The following is a 17,796-nucleotide window of genomic DNA, read 5'->3' on the forward strand; positions in this document are numbered from 1 at the left end:
TTTGATAATCGGATTCTCTTATATGCTTTCGAGTAGGGTGTTGGTTAGTGGTGTCAATACTGTCAAAACAGTTTCTTAAACCGGTTATGGGTATACCCAAGGCAAATCAGGTCAGATCTGGACAAGTTAGGATTTTGTCAGTCAATGTGTCAAGTTGTGATTGGTCAGGTTCTTGTTCAACATGAGATTGTCGGGTGTCGAACAGGTCTGAACGTTCCATTTACAAGTCGATCCATTATCGGGTATGATCGCTTGTGGACAATTTTTAACCAAGTTTGCGCAAGTCGTATTTGGGTTTCATGTATGCTTGGGTAGAGTCAGGTGTATTCGGGTTGAATCACTAATGACCTTAGTTCTATCATTGTGAAACATGGGGTCCATTTGCTATTGAACGTTCATTCAATTTCGGTTGACTCCTTGTCGGGTCATTTTGATTTGTAATGGATTTTGTAAACGAATTATATTATTAAAAACATTAAGATCAATATATATATACATATGTAAGTGTGCGATAAATATATGGATGATAACAAAAAAAACTAATAAAACACTATATTGTTTATCGTGATGTTTAGAGTATTCTCTTAGTCAACTCTTATTTCGTCTAACCAATTGCGTATAACCACTCTAATGAGTAAAGGAATAGAACGACTCTTCATGTGTTCTAATATTATATATTATAACCAACGACAATAATAACGAGTAGACGATCAATTCTAAGGTTTATATAAATAGTTTATTATTATAAGCATTATGATTGATATATAAGTTTGTGAATATCTATGATGATAATGATAATAATAATAATAAAAAAAAAACCGATGATGATGATGATGATGATGATGATAATAATAATAATAATAATAATAATAATAATAATAATAATAATAATAATAATAATACAAATAATAACGGTAATAGTAACAATGCTAACAATAGCAATAATAATACAAATAAGAACAAGAATACTAACAATAATAACAATATAAATAGTAATAGTAGCAACAATGCTAATAATAGCAAGAACAATAACAAATATAACACGATATATATGTATTATGTTGTGACTATATATGATAAAGTATAAACAAACTATTTTATCAATATGTTTAATCATTTTAGTAGTACAATGGTATTAATATAATTATAAAACCATTCTAATACTATATTGATTAATATTTTAGTACACGACTCCTGATATGTTATGATATTATAACAAATGATAATCATATATTTACATCAACGGTTCATATGAGGTCTAACTACCTAAGTGATTATAACGAGAGTTAATATGTTGTACAATAATAACAATAAACATAACAATAGTTTATATAAGTGATGGTACACATACCAACCATAAGTCAATAAGTTAACAAGTACTTACTAGTTAGTCACGTATTAGCAACCATATGTTAACTTAGCATTCAGTCAGTTACTCACTTGGAATTATACCAACTCAATAACTCACTAATTACTAGATAAGATTAATGAATGTATCAATATAAATTATAAGCTAATTCAAAAATAATACAATATTTTATTTAATAGTCTTCATGTGAACTGCATTTCGAAACTAAAAACATGTAATTGGATTGAAACAAGTTGTTATTGAACGAGATCAATAAATGTATTATTGTAAGTCAATAATCTATGTCAATGTAACACTACATACATGTTTACTTAAGTAAATATAATTATACTATTACTTAATTGAGTAATAGACTGATAGTTGTATAAGTAACGCTACAAAGAGTCTAATTAAAATTTAGAAACTCAATTCATAACTCTATTTAAATAATACTTAAACGCTAATCATAATAATTTCAATAGAAATAACCAAAATTTCAATTTAATAAAATAATTGACTAATTATTAAAGTTAGAAGTTACTAAACCAAGACAAGAATGATGAGTAAGATTAAAAAAAATATAAGATTGTCAATCATGTGATAAGTCATCAATCCATGTACTATATCATTCTCTTTTCCTATTGGCCAAAGATTAATATCATGGATCATGAATTAGAACCCTAAATTTGAAAAGGATTAAAATCTAACCATCAATCTCTTATAGACTCAAACCCATCTCCCATTTCTGATTTCCCTTTTCTCTTTCATCTCTCCTTTCTAAACCCTAATCCACATCTCTCTCTCATCCAACCACCTCCTATTCCTTCTGTCATTCTCTCTCCTCAACCTACCACCCCCTCAACCACCCATTCCTCTCTCGCCACACTCTCAACCACCCCACGGCACTACCCCCTCCCACTCCATCCCTCGTGCAACCTTATGGTGAACAATCTTGCTAGACACATCTGGCCTCCATGGCACAAAAAACATAGGAAGATGGTTTGAAAGAAAAATTTTGGCTGGTTGTTTATGCATATAACAAGGCAGATTTTGATTTAGCCTTGCAGGAGATGGTTGTATTATCCACCGCAACTGTAGAAGATTTCAAGGCTTTGAAACCTAACACTTTTTGTAAGTTTGGTTTTAGGATTCACACTAAAGTGCAACCTTATGGTGAACAATCTTGCTGAAACATTTAATGGGTGGATTTTGGAATCCAGGTCAAAGCCAATTTGGGGAATGCTAGAAGATATTAGGAGGGCAGTTACGGATCGGAGAGATTGTTCTTGAAAAGAACATCAATGGAGAGAGCAAAGGATGATATTTGTCCTAGAATAAGAAAGAAGCTAGAAACAAACAAGGAATATGCTAAGACCTATCATGTTTTTGCATCTGATAAAATGGAGTTTGAAGTGCTATGTGGTATGGAGGTTCTAATAGTAAATCTAGAAAGCAAGAGTTGTACATGCAGGATGTAATACCCCGAATTTTCAAAGATTATTTTATTATTATTTAACATTATTTCCACTTAAAATTATTTTATGATAATGAGATTTTATTTATTAACTATGTTTATTAAAATAATGATTCTATTTAGTTTTGATTTATTTTAGCAAGTTTCAAATAAATCATTTATTTGTTTTATTATTCATTTTATTATTTCTAAATAAATTAAACCCTTTATTTGATTATGAATACTCTTATACAGATTACCACCCATGTTGTCCATCCACATTAATCCAAAGCCCAATAATCCATAGTCCATGTGTCCTTTAGCCAAAAAGAAAAAGGTAATTTTAAAAACAAAAAAAAAAAGAGAAAGTGAAAATCAGTTTTTTCACCACCTTCCTCTCCTTCCAATTCAATAGTAAAAGAGTCAAATAGTCAAATGAGTCATCAACTTGCAATACTTGTCAGTAAAAATAAATCAATCTCCCAACCAATATCAGATTTTTAGGGGGTAAACATTGAAGAAGCTACTCTATAGCTTCACCTTCCTCCATTAATGGAGTTTGACCAAGCTTCCAAAAACCAGAAAATTTCCTCTATAAATAACAACCCAAACACATTCCATTGCTCAAGCAAACAATTTAAACTTCAAAGGTTTGCTTCATTTCTCTCTCTCCCTCTCTAATTTCTGAAATTCTGTTTTTAAAAGATAAAAAAAAAAAAAATTTCAAAAACCCACCATTATCACAACCTTCGAACCACCATTCCTCCACCATCTCAAACCGCCGGAAAACCTTCACCACCACTCGAAAACCATCCGACCATCTGAAACGCACCAACCACCGCGACAGACACCCCACCCAGCCTTCACTTCGCACACCCCCTGCAACCCGTCGCAGCCCCTCTACTGCGTCGTGACCCACGCCCAACCAGCGACCTTCCTCGCCTGAATTCCGTCGGAAATCACCGGCCAAACCCCCCCCCCCCAACTCCTCTTCGTGCTCCTCTGTCGCCCCTGCTGTCTCCCTCCGTTTCTTTTTAATCTTTTATAAACTTGATAATGTTTTCTAATTTTTTCTAAATTAAAACAAGGAGTAATATAAAGTTAGTTTTCTATGTTTAAAATAGTTGCTTAAGTTAATAAAATTAAGTTGAAGTAATTTCATGAATATTAAAAATGATGTCATATATAGTGTGAAAACTATAAAACTTTGATTTATAAACTCTCTTAAGTTCATTAATAATTTCTCTAAAGTTATTGGATTATTTAAATTGCTTATTTTATAAAAAGGGGTTATTTAGGAACTAACTTAGATCTCGTAATATTCATTGTAGACTCCGATTTCGTAGACAAGGACTATCAAGAGCGCTAATAAGTTCGTGAGGTTAACTTTGGGTACGCGTCACGAGGTAATCTTCGATGTCCATCTAAACATAGATCCCATTAGCGTAAAACGAATTGATTACGTGATTATTATGTGCTTATAAAATTTATAAGTATGGACTATAATTATGAGTTATCGAATTAATGTGGACTATGAATACGAATGACAAAATGAACAACGATTATGGATTTCGATTATGAATAATGACAATGGACGATTTACGATATGACAACGATGTTTATTATAACGTTATTAAAATCGGTTAATGTCATTTAATAATGTTATTATTATTATTATTATTATTATTATTATTATTATTATTATTATTATGATTATTACGATTATTATTATTATTACTATATCATTATGATTATCATGAGATTATTATCGTTATTAATATTGAGACTTTATGAAAGTTAAATTGATAAGAACTTGTGTTAATGAATGATTATAAATCGAAGTGATAATGAACTCAAGTACAGTCGTGTTATGAAATGAATTATTGAAATCTCTATGAATGAATTGAGATTATGATGATGAATATGTTCACACTGGTTTGAACAAGATGACGTAAATTGAATAAGATGACGTAAATGTATATGTGAATTATGTGATGACGTGAATTAAAAGATTTAATCACGTAAAGTGAAATATCGGAGGGAAATGATGAACAGGTTGCCCTGTATGAGTGGTTCAGCGGCCCCTACAGGTTCTCTGGTTACTATGCTGATTATTCTGTTAATGTCTTCCTTCTATCTTGTTGTGATCCAAGTAGAAGGGTGTGCACACTAGGGACTCTGTTATTATGGCCATTATGATTTTTCGTAGGTGGTTACAGGGAGTTTCCCCGGCCTACAAGTAGGTGGTTACAGGGGTTTCCCCGGCCTACTATGTTGAAGCAAGTGGTTACAGGGGAATGACCCCGGCTTACTGGCGTTCTCTTTCCTCTCCTTGAATAACTGGGTTAATTGAATTAATAATGATATGTTTATTCAGTGCTTATATATATGTGTATATGTGTATATGTGTTATGACTTCCAAAACTATTAATATACTATTTTACAAAGTATTTTCAACTTAAGTAGTTTTACGGGATGGAGTTTGAATTACTCAGTTTTTCTGATTTTTGGGAGTTTGTCTCTCTTGTCTCTTTTCAATGTATTTGTGCAGGTGGGTGATCGATCGGGGGAACAAAAGGGAGATCACTTAGAGTTGTCATCCACTTAGCATATGATTAGCTTCCGCTGGAACTCTGAAACTTTTTAATTAATTAGTAAATGTTTAATGAACAATTTACTTAGTTGTTTTGATTAATGAATTTGAGTTGGTGTGTTGTAACTTAGCCTTGCATTTATTTCCAAAGAGATAATTGCGGCGGTAGCACCACATCGTCGAGTCGAACCCTCAGGGATTTGTATTTTCCCCCAAAACCCGAGTTTTATCGAATGAAAAAGGGTTCGGGTTGGCGAGGGTGTTACACAGGAGATGGGACTTAACTGGAATACCTTGCTCTCATGTTATTCCTTGTAGCAATTGGCTTAGAATGCCATATGGAGAGTTGGTGGATCCCATATTGAAAAAGGGGGGCATACTTAGATGCCTATAGTGGGTCAATCAAGCCAATAAGAGGAGAGAGACATTGGGATAATGTTGAATTCCCACTACTACCTCCTACATCAAGGTTGGAGCAGGTAGACCTAGGAAAATGAGGAAGAAAGCCCCACATGAGAGGGAGGACAAGGCTGGAAAAATAAGCAAACATGGGATACAAATGACATGTAGCTTGTGTAAAGGAAAAAAACCACAACAAAAGAGGGTGCCCTGCACACAAAAACAAGGACCCTGCCACTGCTTCAACCTCTAGGGAAAAGTGAGCAACATTTCCAACAAGAGGCCTAAAAAGGCAAGAGCTCCTTCAAAGGCAACTGTACCACCCCAACTAGTTGCACCAAAGAGAGGTATAGGAAGGCCCAGAAAAGGCACCAATACCATCCTCAATGATTCTGGGGTAAGTATTACTTCTTCACTTATCTTACCTTCAATCCCATTCTTTGAAAATTTCTAACATCTACATTTTCTGCTATTTTCAAGCTGCCACAAGTGACATTTGTGGAACTCAATAATCTTCAGCAGCTGCTCCAATGAGCAACTACTAAGCTAGGGTTTCACTTTGTATTTTGGTGGAGGAAAAATTTGATTAAGAAGAGAGGTTATAGATGGGTTTCTTTGAACTATACTAGGGAGATTTTTGTAATTGAAATGTGAGACAAACTTCACCACTTTTTGCACATGTTGTACATTGTTTCCAATAGACCTTTGGAATCTAATGCAAAACATTTTCTTGGTATTACAAGTGCACAACTATTTAGACTAATATACTAATGCAAGTGAAAACAATCAATATACTTAAAAGCCAATCAATATACTCAAAAACAATATTGCATTGAATAACCACCAGTCAAGGATACAAATTCAATATTGTCAAAAGCAATACTGTATGATACGTAAACTACCTACTTAAATACAAGTACACAAACATCCATGAAATGAAGATTACAACAATGAAAGTGATTTGCTGTTGTTTTAGTAATTTGTTCTCAGCTTTCAATCCTCTGGCCTTCATTTTCAACCCTTGAATTTTCCTTTTGACATCCACTTTTGCTTCAATTCCATTCCTCAATCTCTTCCTTTCATATTCTAGGGCATCATTAGTGGATACAAGAGTTAGAATAACCTCAGTAGCACGTTGCCCATATGCTTCCTTATTAATCCACTCAAAGAATTCACAATCATCATCCTATTACAAATCAAATTCAAATCAATCAAATTACATAAAAAAAAATAATATGGATTGATTTCAAAAAAATTCAACCTAACCTTCCACTTTGGACACCCATGGAATCATCTGCCATGGTTCCCATTTCTCTTGCTCACAGTTTGCGCCATGGCTGGCAACCCATGGTGGCATGCCTGTAGAAAAGGGTGTGCAAAGTGCCCCTTTGCATAGGTCCCCCAACCTAAAAAAAATAAAGTTTAATTTGGAGGGCCCAATCCTATTTTGTGCTTTGTAGTTTGAGATCAGTAAAAGAAAGTATAGCCCATTCCTCTTGCTTAAAATCTTCAGTCTATCTTTCTTTCCTCATACATCACGCCCCTAATTACGCTTTCCTCAAACTCTTCCCTCTATCTTGATCACGCTCTATTATTCATTGATTCACCTTCCTCAATCTTCAAGTCTTTCAAATTTCTTTGATTCTTCATCAATTCTTTCTCTAATTTTTTCATCAATTTTCTCTATTATCTATGAAAAGTTGGGGTTTTTATTTCTCTCTAATGGGAAAAAAAATTCTTTACCCAATTTGAGATTGTCATTCATTATCAGTGGCAAGCAACAATTAATGTTAATTTCCCCTAATGTCTTCTTATCAAACAACTAATTTTTGAGCAGCCTATATAATGGAGTAATCTTCAAAATTCTTAATCATCTACTTCCCAATTATCAATCGATAAATGAAAAGGAAGTGGAATATACAAGACTCAATCATCTCAATTCTCAAGTTCAAAGTCTCCAATTGACAATCTTGAATTGAAGTAAGTAGTATTTTATTTTTCCTACAATTATGTGTCTCACGCTTGATTCTATTTTAATTTTGAATTCAGTTATTTATTCTGATTTCTGCAATTAATTTTGAGTTTGAGTAAGTAGAATACGTTTGATTTAATTTTTATTTTTATTTTGATCATTGTTCTTATGCTTAAATCTTAGATCACCAATTAGTCATTAGTCAATCAATAAAACTTAAATTATTTAGTGCCGCCGTCTCCAAGTGAATGTGCTGCTAGTGCTGGATTTTTAATCTCCTTTATCTGCTGCCATATGCAATTAATTCTTTTTTTTTATTATTTTTGGATACATATTTTACGCTTTTTAGTGCTATACTTGGATTCATCTTCTGGCTTTGGTTTATGTTATAGCATTTATACAATAATCTGGCCTCTTCTTTTCTTCCCATCCGTAATAGGATATATCTATATGTTGAAAATAGATGGATGATAACCAACTGGTTTTATGTAGAAACCTGTTCAAACAAAGTATATAGTTAGACTCTCATTGACGAAGGCCTAATGTATATATTGAAGATTTGATTATTATTATGTAATTTAGTAATTGTTTCGTGATTCCTCTTTATGTAATTGTGAATTATTGTGCGTCTATGTACTGGTGCAGTAATAGTGGTACTGCTACATCTCTTTTTTTGTTTTTTTTTTAAATTCATTTCTCTGATTTATTTCATATCTATGCGTTTATTTATTTTAATTTTATTTTTATTTTTCTAGCAATTATGTGGGTCTTATGGTTGGATTTAAGTAGTTTAATTTTAAAGTTGTATAAGAATTTATCATTTAGCACCTCAATTGACATAAATTTCCTGCGAATCTGCATTTTTTTAATGCGACTTAATTTGCAATTAAGTACGTAGTTCGAGAATTTTAATGCGACTATAAGATGTAATTATATTATACATCTTTGTGGGACTAAATTTCTGCAAATCTAAAATGATCTTTTATTTTTCTGTGTTGAAGGTTAACTTTGTTTGAACGGACTCGACGTGATCTGACTTTGATATTGGAGAAATTTAATCAGAGGACGTTATTGATATAAACTTCACTCTCTAGGTTATATCAATCCATTTGGAACTCAAATATAATTGTTAAATTGCTGGAATCTTTTATGAGTTTGTAGGTAATGGCCCCTAATACTAGAAAATATGATTGTGGATATGAAAAGCGTAAGAAAAGAAAAAAAAATGGAATTGTTGATTGAGTCTAAAAAAGGAGCTCTTGATAAATTCATCATCAAAGAACCACAAGTTACTAATGATAATGTTGAAAATGAAAATGTTGATGTTGAATCTCCAATAAATCTTGAAAATGAGATTAATGTTGAACATGTCAATGATGTGCCTATTGTGAATAATGATGTCAATGATGTGCCTATTGTGAATAATGATGTGCCTATTGTGAATAATGATGTCAATGATGTGCTTAGTGATAATCTTAGTGTTGATAATGTGCCTAATGATAATCCTACTTTTGACAATGCGCCTAATGATACTCCTAATGTTGGTGATGTGCCAATTGAGAATGATAACGTCAATCGTGAAAATGTTGATGATATGCATAATGACAATGTTATCCATGTGAGACTAGTTATATGTCTGATATATATGATCCAAGAGTTTGGGATGGTCTAGATTCTAAAATGATTGATCTATTTGTACAAAAGGGACCTAAAAGAGATCATTCTATTGTGAAAGGTCCTAAAGATAAATTCTCTAGGCGATTTACTACTAATTTATATACTAGAGTTTTATCAAATGGTGAGAAATGAGATAGAGATTGGCTTGTTTATTCAAAAGAGCTTGATAGAGTTTTTTTGTTTTTGCTGCAAATTATTTAAAAAAGGAATCGGTAGGGGTCAATTAACAAATGAAGGCTTTTCTAATTGGGGTCATATTGGCATAAGACTAAAAGAACATGAGACAAGCATGTATCATGTTAAAAATATGACCACTTGGTATGAGTTGCCTCTAAGATTTCAAAAAAATAAAACTATTGATAGGACAACTCAAAGATTAATTGAGAAAGATAAGGATTATTAGAAAAAGGAAAAATTGACAATAGAGGTCTGAACTTTGGGTAATAATTTTTAGAAGGTCCGAACTATTGATTAACCTGTGTAGGTCCCAACTTTAGGGGGTCTTAACTTTTAGCGGGCCTTAGTGACTTAAAACTGGCTTAATAGGTCATCACTTGTAAAACTTGGTTCACATCAGAAGGGTTAATTGAGGGAGGGATGTAAGAGCTAAGTGAGATTTAAAAAAAAATCTTCAGTTTTAAGTCGTCGAGGCCCACTAAAAGTTAAGACCCCCTAAAGTTGGGACCTACACAGGTTAATCGATAGTTCAGGCCTTTTAAAAATTATCACCCAAAGTTCAAACCTTTATTGTCAATTTTTTCTTAGAAAAAAGTGTTGAAGAGAATTATTTTAGTTGTCAAATTTCTTGCTAAACATAATCTAGCATTCCGTGCTTCTAACGAAAAACTCTACCAAAAAAAGTAATGGTAATTTTTTGGGCTTAATTGAGATGTTGTCAGAGTTTGACCCAATTATTCAAGAACATGTCAAGCGTATTACTAATAATGAGACTATCAATTTCATTATCTTGGTCATACCATCCAAAATGAGTTGATACATTTACTCGGTTCTGCTATTAAAATTGAAATTATTAAGCAAATCAAACAAGCAAAGTACTTTTTAGTGATACTTGATTGTACTCCTGATGTTAGCCATCAAGAGCAAATGACTTTGATATTGAGATATGTGAATGTTTCTACAAATCCTGTTTGCATTGAGGAATCGTTCTTAGGATTTTTGAATGTAAATGATATAACTGGACAAGGGCTGTTTGATGTTTTAATAAATGAGTTGAAAAATCTTGATCTTGATGTAATCGATGTGAGAGGTCAAGGTTATGATAATGGATCAAAAACGAAAGGCAAACACAAAGGAGTTCAAAAGAAATTGTTGGATTTGAATTCTAGAGCTTTTTATACATCTTGTGGTTGTCGTAGCCTAAACTTGACATTATGTGACATGGCAACTCATGTAGTAAAGTTAGAGATTTTTTTTGGAGTCATTCAACATATATATACAATTTTTGCAGCTTCCACTAAGAGATGGAAGATTTTGAAAGACAATGTGAAAAAAAAGAACTCGTAGATCTTTATCCTCTAATCGTTGGGAGAGTCGGTTAGAAAGTGTTGAGGCTATTAGATTCCAAATGTCAGACTTATGAGAAGCTTTACTTGAAGTAGGTGATTGTGATAATGATTCTAAAATAAAAAGTGAAGCTAAATCGTTAGCAAATAATGAGCTTGGTGATTTTGAGTTTTTAATTGCAGTGGAAATGGATATTGATCCTATTTTTCCTCAAAGGCGTGAAATTCGAAGAAAAAAACATTTTGATAAAAATCCAGTACATCATCAAATGCATCTTTATTTGGACAAGAATCCTTTAGAATTAATTACTTTCTTTACATTGTTGATCAAGCAATCAACTCTCTTAATAAGAAGTTTGAGCAATGTGAGGAATATGAAAGTATATTTGGTTTCTTATTCACTTCTCATAATTTGAAGTTATTGGATGATTTGAGTTTAAAGTCTTCATGTACTAAACTTGAAAATGCACCAAAATCTAATGATCACACTACTACATAATAGAGCAGAGGCGACGCCTCAATCCGTTGCCTTAGGTCCTTTTTGCCGTTGCATTAGACCTAAGGCAATGGCTTGATACCATCGCATTTGCTGGCGTTGCCTCAGGTCTAATGCAACGGCAAAAAGGACCTAATGCAACGACTGCATGTTATCTACCAAAGCCGTTGCATTAGACATATAGCAAATCCGACGGCTATATATAATGATGTCAAATATGAACCTAAGGCAACGGCTAATATATGTGTACACACACAGACAGACATATATATATATATATGTATATATATATATATGTATATATATATATATATATATATATTATACATATATATATATATTGTATATATATATATTTATGTATATATATATATTAATATATTATATATTGTAGTATATATATATTATTATATATATATGTATATATATATTATATATATGTATATATATATATATATATTATATATATATTGTATATTATATAATATTATGTATATATATATATATTATTATATATATATATGTATATTATATATATATATATATATATGTATAATATATATATATATGTATAATATATATATATATGTATATATATGTATATATATATATATATATATATATATGTATATATATAATATATGTATATTATATGTATATATATATATATATTATATGTATATATATATATGTATATATATATGTATATATATGTATATTATATGTAATATATATATATATATATGTATGTAATATATATGTATATATATATATATTATATATATATATATATGTATATGTTATATTATATATATATATATGTATATATGTATATGTATAATTATATATGTATATGTATTATATATATATATGTATATATGTATATGTATATATATATATATGTATATGTATATATATATATATGTATATGTATATATATATATATATGTATATGTATATATATATATATGTATATGTATATATATATATATATATGGGTAGGATCCGTTGAAAACAGCTCTTAGTCTGAAAACTGAAAACGGGGTAACTATTACCACTTTTAGGGTAACTTTATATACTTTAGGGGTAACTTTTACCCGTTTTAGGGTAACTTCATTATATTAAGGATAAATTTATATATTTCAAGGGCAACTTTATATATGATAAGGGTAACTTTTAGCGCGTTTAGGATAACTTTATTCTGTCATAATTAATTTTCATCTTTCTAGAGTAACTTTGAGTATTATATGGGTAACTTTGAGTTTTATAAGGGTAACTTTTAAGTTTTCAACAAATCTACAACAAAATCCACCAAAAATTCACAAGTCAAAGATCAACTCTTAACAGAAATACAAGCAGTAACACTAAATTTATGCAGATTGACAGCAGTTCCAGTATAGGAATACCCATTAACTCCTCAGGTAACATGGATTTTCGCCATTAATCGCATTCACTAGTAGAAAAACCACGATTTGCGTCCCCTGATTTGCGTCGCACTGAAACGGAAATGATGCAAAAGGGTAATTTGCGTCGCACGCAAAGAAGAGTGCGACGCACATCATGGGTAAATGAACACCAGTACAAACTTTATGCGTCGCACCAACCATAGGTGCGTTGCAAAAGCCTAATGTGCGTCGCATGACAATTTGCGTCATACCTCCTTCATGTTCGACGCACATACTAAAGCCAGGAGGCCCACCTCCTTTTTATTTCATAAACCTAGCGCCCAGATTTCATCTCCTCTCTCTCTCCCCCTCACTAATAAACCCTAAATTTTTCCATCAGCCGTTTCATCATACTTCTCTCTCTCCCTCTCCCCCTCTCTCTCTCTCTCCCTCTCCTAAATTTTTCCTCGCCGTTTATCACACCAAGACACTGGGAAAAAACGTTTTACAAGATTGAGAGTGGTGTTGTTGCATCCAAAGTTCGTATAATACACATTCAACAAAATTAAGTTGGTGTTAACAAGCCAAATCATGTCTGAGAATGCAATTGCTCAGATCGAGTTAATAACACTTGTCCTTCCGGCGAGCGAATCTTGAGCACACCACCAACAACGACGCCGAAGACCCGACACCACCAACAACGACGCCGAAGACCCGACACCACCAACAACGACGCCGAAGACCCGACACCACCAACAAAAGAACGAGGTTCGCTCTGATTTTGGCGATTTAGGTTTTTTTAATATATTTAGTGCAATTTCATTCTTGCATGTTAGATCTGATTTTGTCTTTTTTAGGTTCATTTTTTTTAATTTCGTTTTTATATGTTAGATCTGAAAATTTAAGCTTGCTCTGATTTTGTTTTTTAAGTTCATCACTCTCTGATTTCGTTTTTTAAGTTTGCTCTGAATATAGTTGACTGCTTTTGTTGATTTTGTTGGTGCACATCTTTTTCGATTTTGTTGGTGCACATCTGATTTCGTTTTTTAAGTTCATCACTTCTAATTTTACGTTTTCAGAACCATTTGTAGGAGAAGTGGAGTTCTGTTAAGGTGAAGGGCAATATCATTCATGAAAAGAGCCGGTTGCGACTACGACAAGATCTGTGATGAAATCTGAGTAGAATATTTCTGTAATTCTGTAATTTGATGAAAAAAATATACGCTTTTATTTAATTTTCTTTTTTTAAAAAAAAATTCTGTAATTCTGTAATATATTTACTATATTGATAGTTACTCCCTCTTCCCAAGATCTGAGTAGAATATTTCTCTTCTGTAATTTCTCTTTTATGATTTTTCTATAATTTTTCATGTAAAAACGTCCTTCGCTTCTATTCAATGTATAATTTGCGTTGAAATTCCAGTTGGTTGTCGTCCCTTCGCTTCTATTCCAGTTGGTTCGTGTATTTTTTTTAATTAAAAATGTCAATTTGCGTCGGATGTGGAGACTTGTCCGACGCAAATGACTTTTTAAGGGGTTTCTAGGTCTAAAAATAATATTTTTTTTATTAAAATACTAATGTGCGTCGCACATAGCCCGATGTGCGACGCAAATCAATAATGTGCGTCGCACCCTAGGCAATGTGCGACGCACATTACCCTCTGTATGGGCTGGGATAGCCATCTGCGTCGCACCGTATACGAGTGCGACGCAAATAGCTGAACCATCTGCGTCGTTTCCGCATACGACGCAGATCGTTTCCGAGTCATTTGCGTCGAGGGCTTTGGCGTCGCACCAGAGTCCGACGCAAATAGGCGCCTCACATCCGACGCAAATTGCCTATTCTGTACTAGTGATTGCAATTGGGGATGTAACAATGAATTATAGTGAGCAACTGGGTACTACCCAAAATTAGAAATTGTATTTAGAGCAAAAAAGGCAATGACTTTGTGATCAAAAGTTGAAGTCGGTGAAAGAAATAAACTAAGCAAAATTGAAATACAATGGATTTAAGGGCATTTCCGCCATCTGGGTATTGAACTCAGAAATGGAGTAAGAAAAAGTGCAGAAGAACACGGGCCACAATTTCGAACACAATTTCGATCACAAAAATGTGAAGATCTGATAATGATGACCAAAATGAGCTCAAAATTATCAGAAAATTAACAATTACTCATCAAATCAAATAACTCAAAAAAAAATTATAAATGAAAATAAACTAAATCTAAAACCAAAAAACAGAGGAAATCTTACTCGAATTTTGATCTGAAATTCGCTGGATCTGGAATAAACGAAGGAGAAGAGGAGAGAGAAAGTTTGATCTAGAATAAACGAAGGAGAAAGGAGAGATGAGAGAGGAGAGAGAAAATTTCTGAGTTTCAGAAGATAAACGAAGGAGAGAGAGAGGAGAAGAGGAGAGAGAAAGTTTGATCTGGAATTTTGCTTTGAGAGAAAGAAAGCGCTCGATATTTTGCTCAAAATCATCTGTGAATTTTGTCCGTTAGATTATACTATAGATAATCTAACGGTTGAGATTGCTTGTTTTCAGTTTTCAGATTAGCTAGTGGTTTTCACAAGATCCCTTGCCTATATATATATATATATATATATATATATATATATATATATATATATATATATATATTATATATATATATATAATAATTATATATATATATATATATATATATAGGGTTGGGTTCTAGTGAGAACCCTCTTATGGTGAGAACTGTGAGAATCACTTAAAATAAGCAAAAACTTCCTAAAATGAGCAAAAAAAAAAGTAACAAATGAGCAGAAACATAAAATAAGTAGAAAAAATTAAGTTATCAAAAACATAAAATGAACAAAAATGTAAAAGAAGAAAAACGTAATATGAGCATAAAAAAGTTAATTGAGAAAGAAAGTAAAATCAGCAAAACATAAAATGAGCAAAAACGTTGATAAATGAGCATAAAATTGTTAAATGAGCAAAACCATAAAATAAGTGAAACAAAAAATTAGCAAAAATGTTACGAAATGATCAAAATCTTCGTAAAATGAGAAAAAATGAGTGGTTCTCACGGTTCTCACCATAAGGGTGGTTCTCATATGAACTTAAACCTATATATATATATATATATATACATATGTATATATATATATATACATATGTATATATATATATATATACATATGTATATATATATATATACATATATATATATATATACATGATGCAAATAAAAGATAATAGACATCTAATATATGATAATAGAATATCTCATTGAGATTTGAGGCTATAAAACTTGAAAGTCTATTCCATAGCCTTGGGATTGTTTACAAAAAGAAGTATAAAACTAATAAACTAAATCAGATCATGTTAACCATACGTACGTACAACGTAACAATAGATATATATAATAGCTAGCTTCCACCATATCCCTTTGTTAAAAATATTGAGTACTACATACAAAAACTAATCGTTTATAGAAATTTCTTAGGATAATTAATCCTCTACCATATCCCTTTTGTTAAAACTAATCTTCCACCATACGTCATTGAATGTAGGATATCTACGATCGGTCTTCTAAATTTGCGTCATTATTCACCTATATGCATATATTCAAAAAATATAATTATATGTTAGTACAAAAATTTTATTCAATACAATAAAACCTCGTTGTTGAACCACATTCAATACAATAAAATCATTGTCTAAACACAAGTTGTGATAACTAATTGTCTAAACACGAGAACATACACAAGAAATAGGTGCATAAATTGGACACAGAATAGCTATACAGAAAACAATCTCACTAACAAGACTAAACATCCAATAGGTTAATCTGTTATGTTCTCGAACAGGAAATATGCTAACTGCCTGTGTTCTTTGCTCCTCATAATTATAGCAGGACTGAAGCTCATCTAGCTTTCAGCAGCTTCCATCATTGCATCCAAGCTTCTTAGAAGATCTTGTGAAACGTAGAAATAGTAGTTACATCAAATTCTATTATCTGTCTACTAACCGAACTCCAGATGAATTTTTCGCGTGCATATGCGTAGAATTTACTTATTATGATCATCAAGTTTTCTGTTTGATTCTCTCAATTTATTTGAGGTTGGTGCTCTCTTTTAACTCCCACTCTTTTCTCCCTCACCCCCCCCTTTCTCCACTATCTACTGAATATAGGGAATATGTGAAGCCTCTTACATGCCTGGCAGGAGAGTCTCAGGTTCAGGATAACTAGATTCATCCCTTGGTGCTAGCTTTTATTGCGAGGGCCTTAATTTCTGTCCCTATTTGCAAGCATCTTAATTTATATGCTAGGTTTGTTACAAAAACCATTGTTTCCTATTGAAATTACCTCACAACTCATGACAGAAGATAACGTCCAGCAAGAGTTCCAGTATTGATAAAAGTAACTAGAGGGCAACATTTTCTTCATCTATGACAATTGACAAGGCTGAGTCTGCATATAAACCTCCCTGACCCCGCAATGTGGTGCAACCTCTTTAGAAGTATCAACTTAGAGAGATAAAGTCGATAAAGGCAAATTATTATGGCACCGACTAACCACCATTAAACCTTTCACAAAAAATGTTGTTCTAGAATGTGGTATTACCTGATGTAAATAGTGTGTCCCAATAGATGATTGGCCATTTGGTTCATTAGTATTATTTGGAGCACTAGATTCATCCCTTGGTGCTGGCGTGATCTGAAAATTCGAAATGACGATATTTAATTCTGGATTAGCTTCTCGAATCTGAGATAGAATCATTGAAGCCACGCTTGGTGCAATCTCCTCCGCCAATTGTGTCCGCATACTTTGTATGAATTCCTGAGGAAATATGAATCCCGCGTTTGTGTTTCTTTTCTTTAAACTATTCTTCGTCACACCTTTCCCATAAAGGTGTAATCACTATTGCGCTTGGGATTCTTTATCACTTCAAAATAAGGATCCTTAGAGT

General features: G+C 32.2%; 1 long non-coding RNA gene across 1 annotated transcript; it reads right to left on the reverse strand.

The window, feature by feature from the left end:
* Positions 1 to 14,738: 14,738 nt before the first annotated feature.
* On the reverse strand, positions 14,739 to 15,401 carry LOC125497301 (uncharacterized). Its single transcript, XR_007273933.2, has 2 exons — positions 15,100 to 15,401; positions 14,739 to 14,967 (listed from the first exon to the last, which is right to left on the reverse strand). It is a non-coding gene; the product is annotated as an uncharacterized LOC125497301 (long non-coding RNA).
* Between the last annotated feature and the right edge of the window lie 2,395 nt (positions 15,402 to 17,796).

This window comes from Beta vulgaris, chromosome 5 (genome assembly GCF_026745355.1).
Source record: "Beta vulgaris subsp. vulgaris cultivar EL10 chromosome 5, EL10.2, whole genome shotgun sequence".
NCBI lineage: Eukaryota > Viridiplantae > Streptophyta > Magnoliopsida > Caryophyllales > Amaranthaceae > Beta > Beta vulgaris.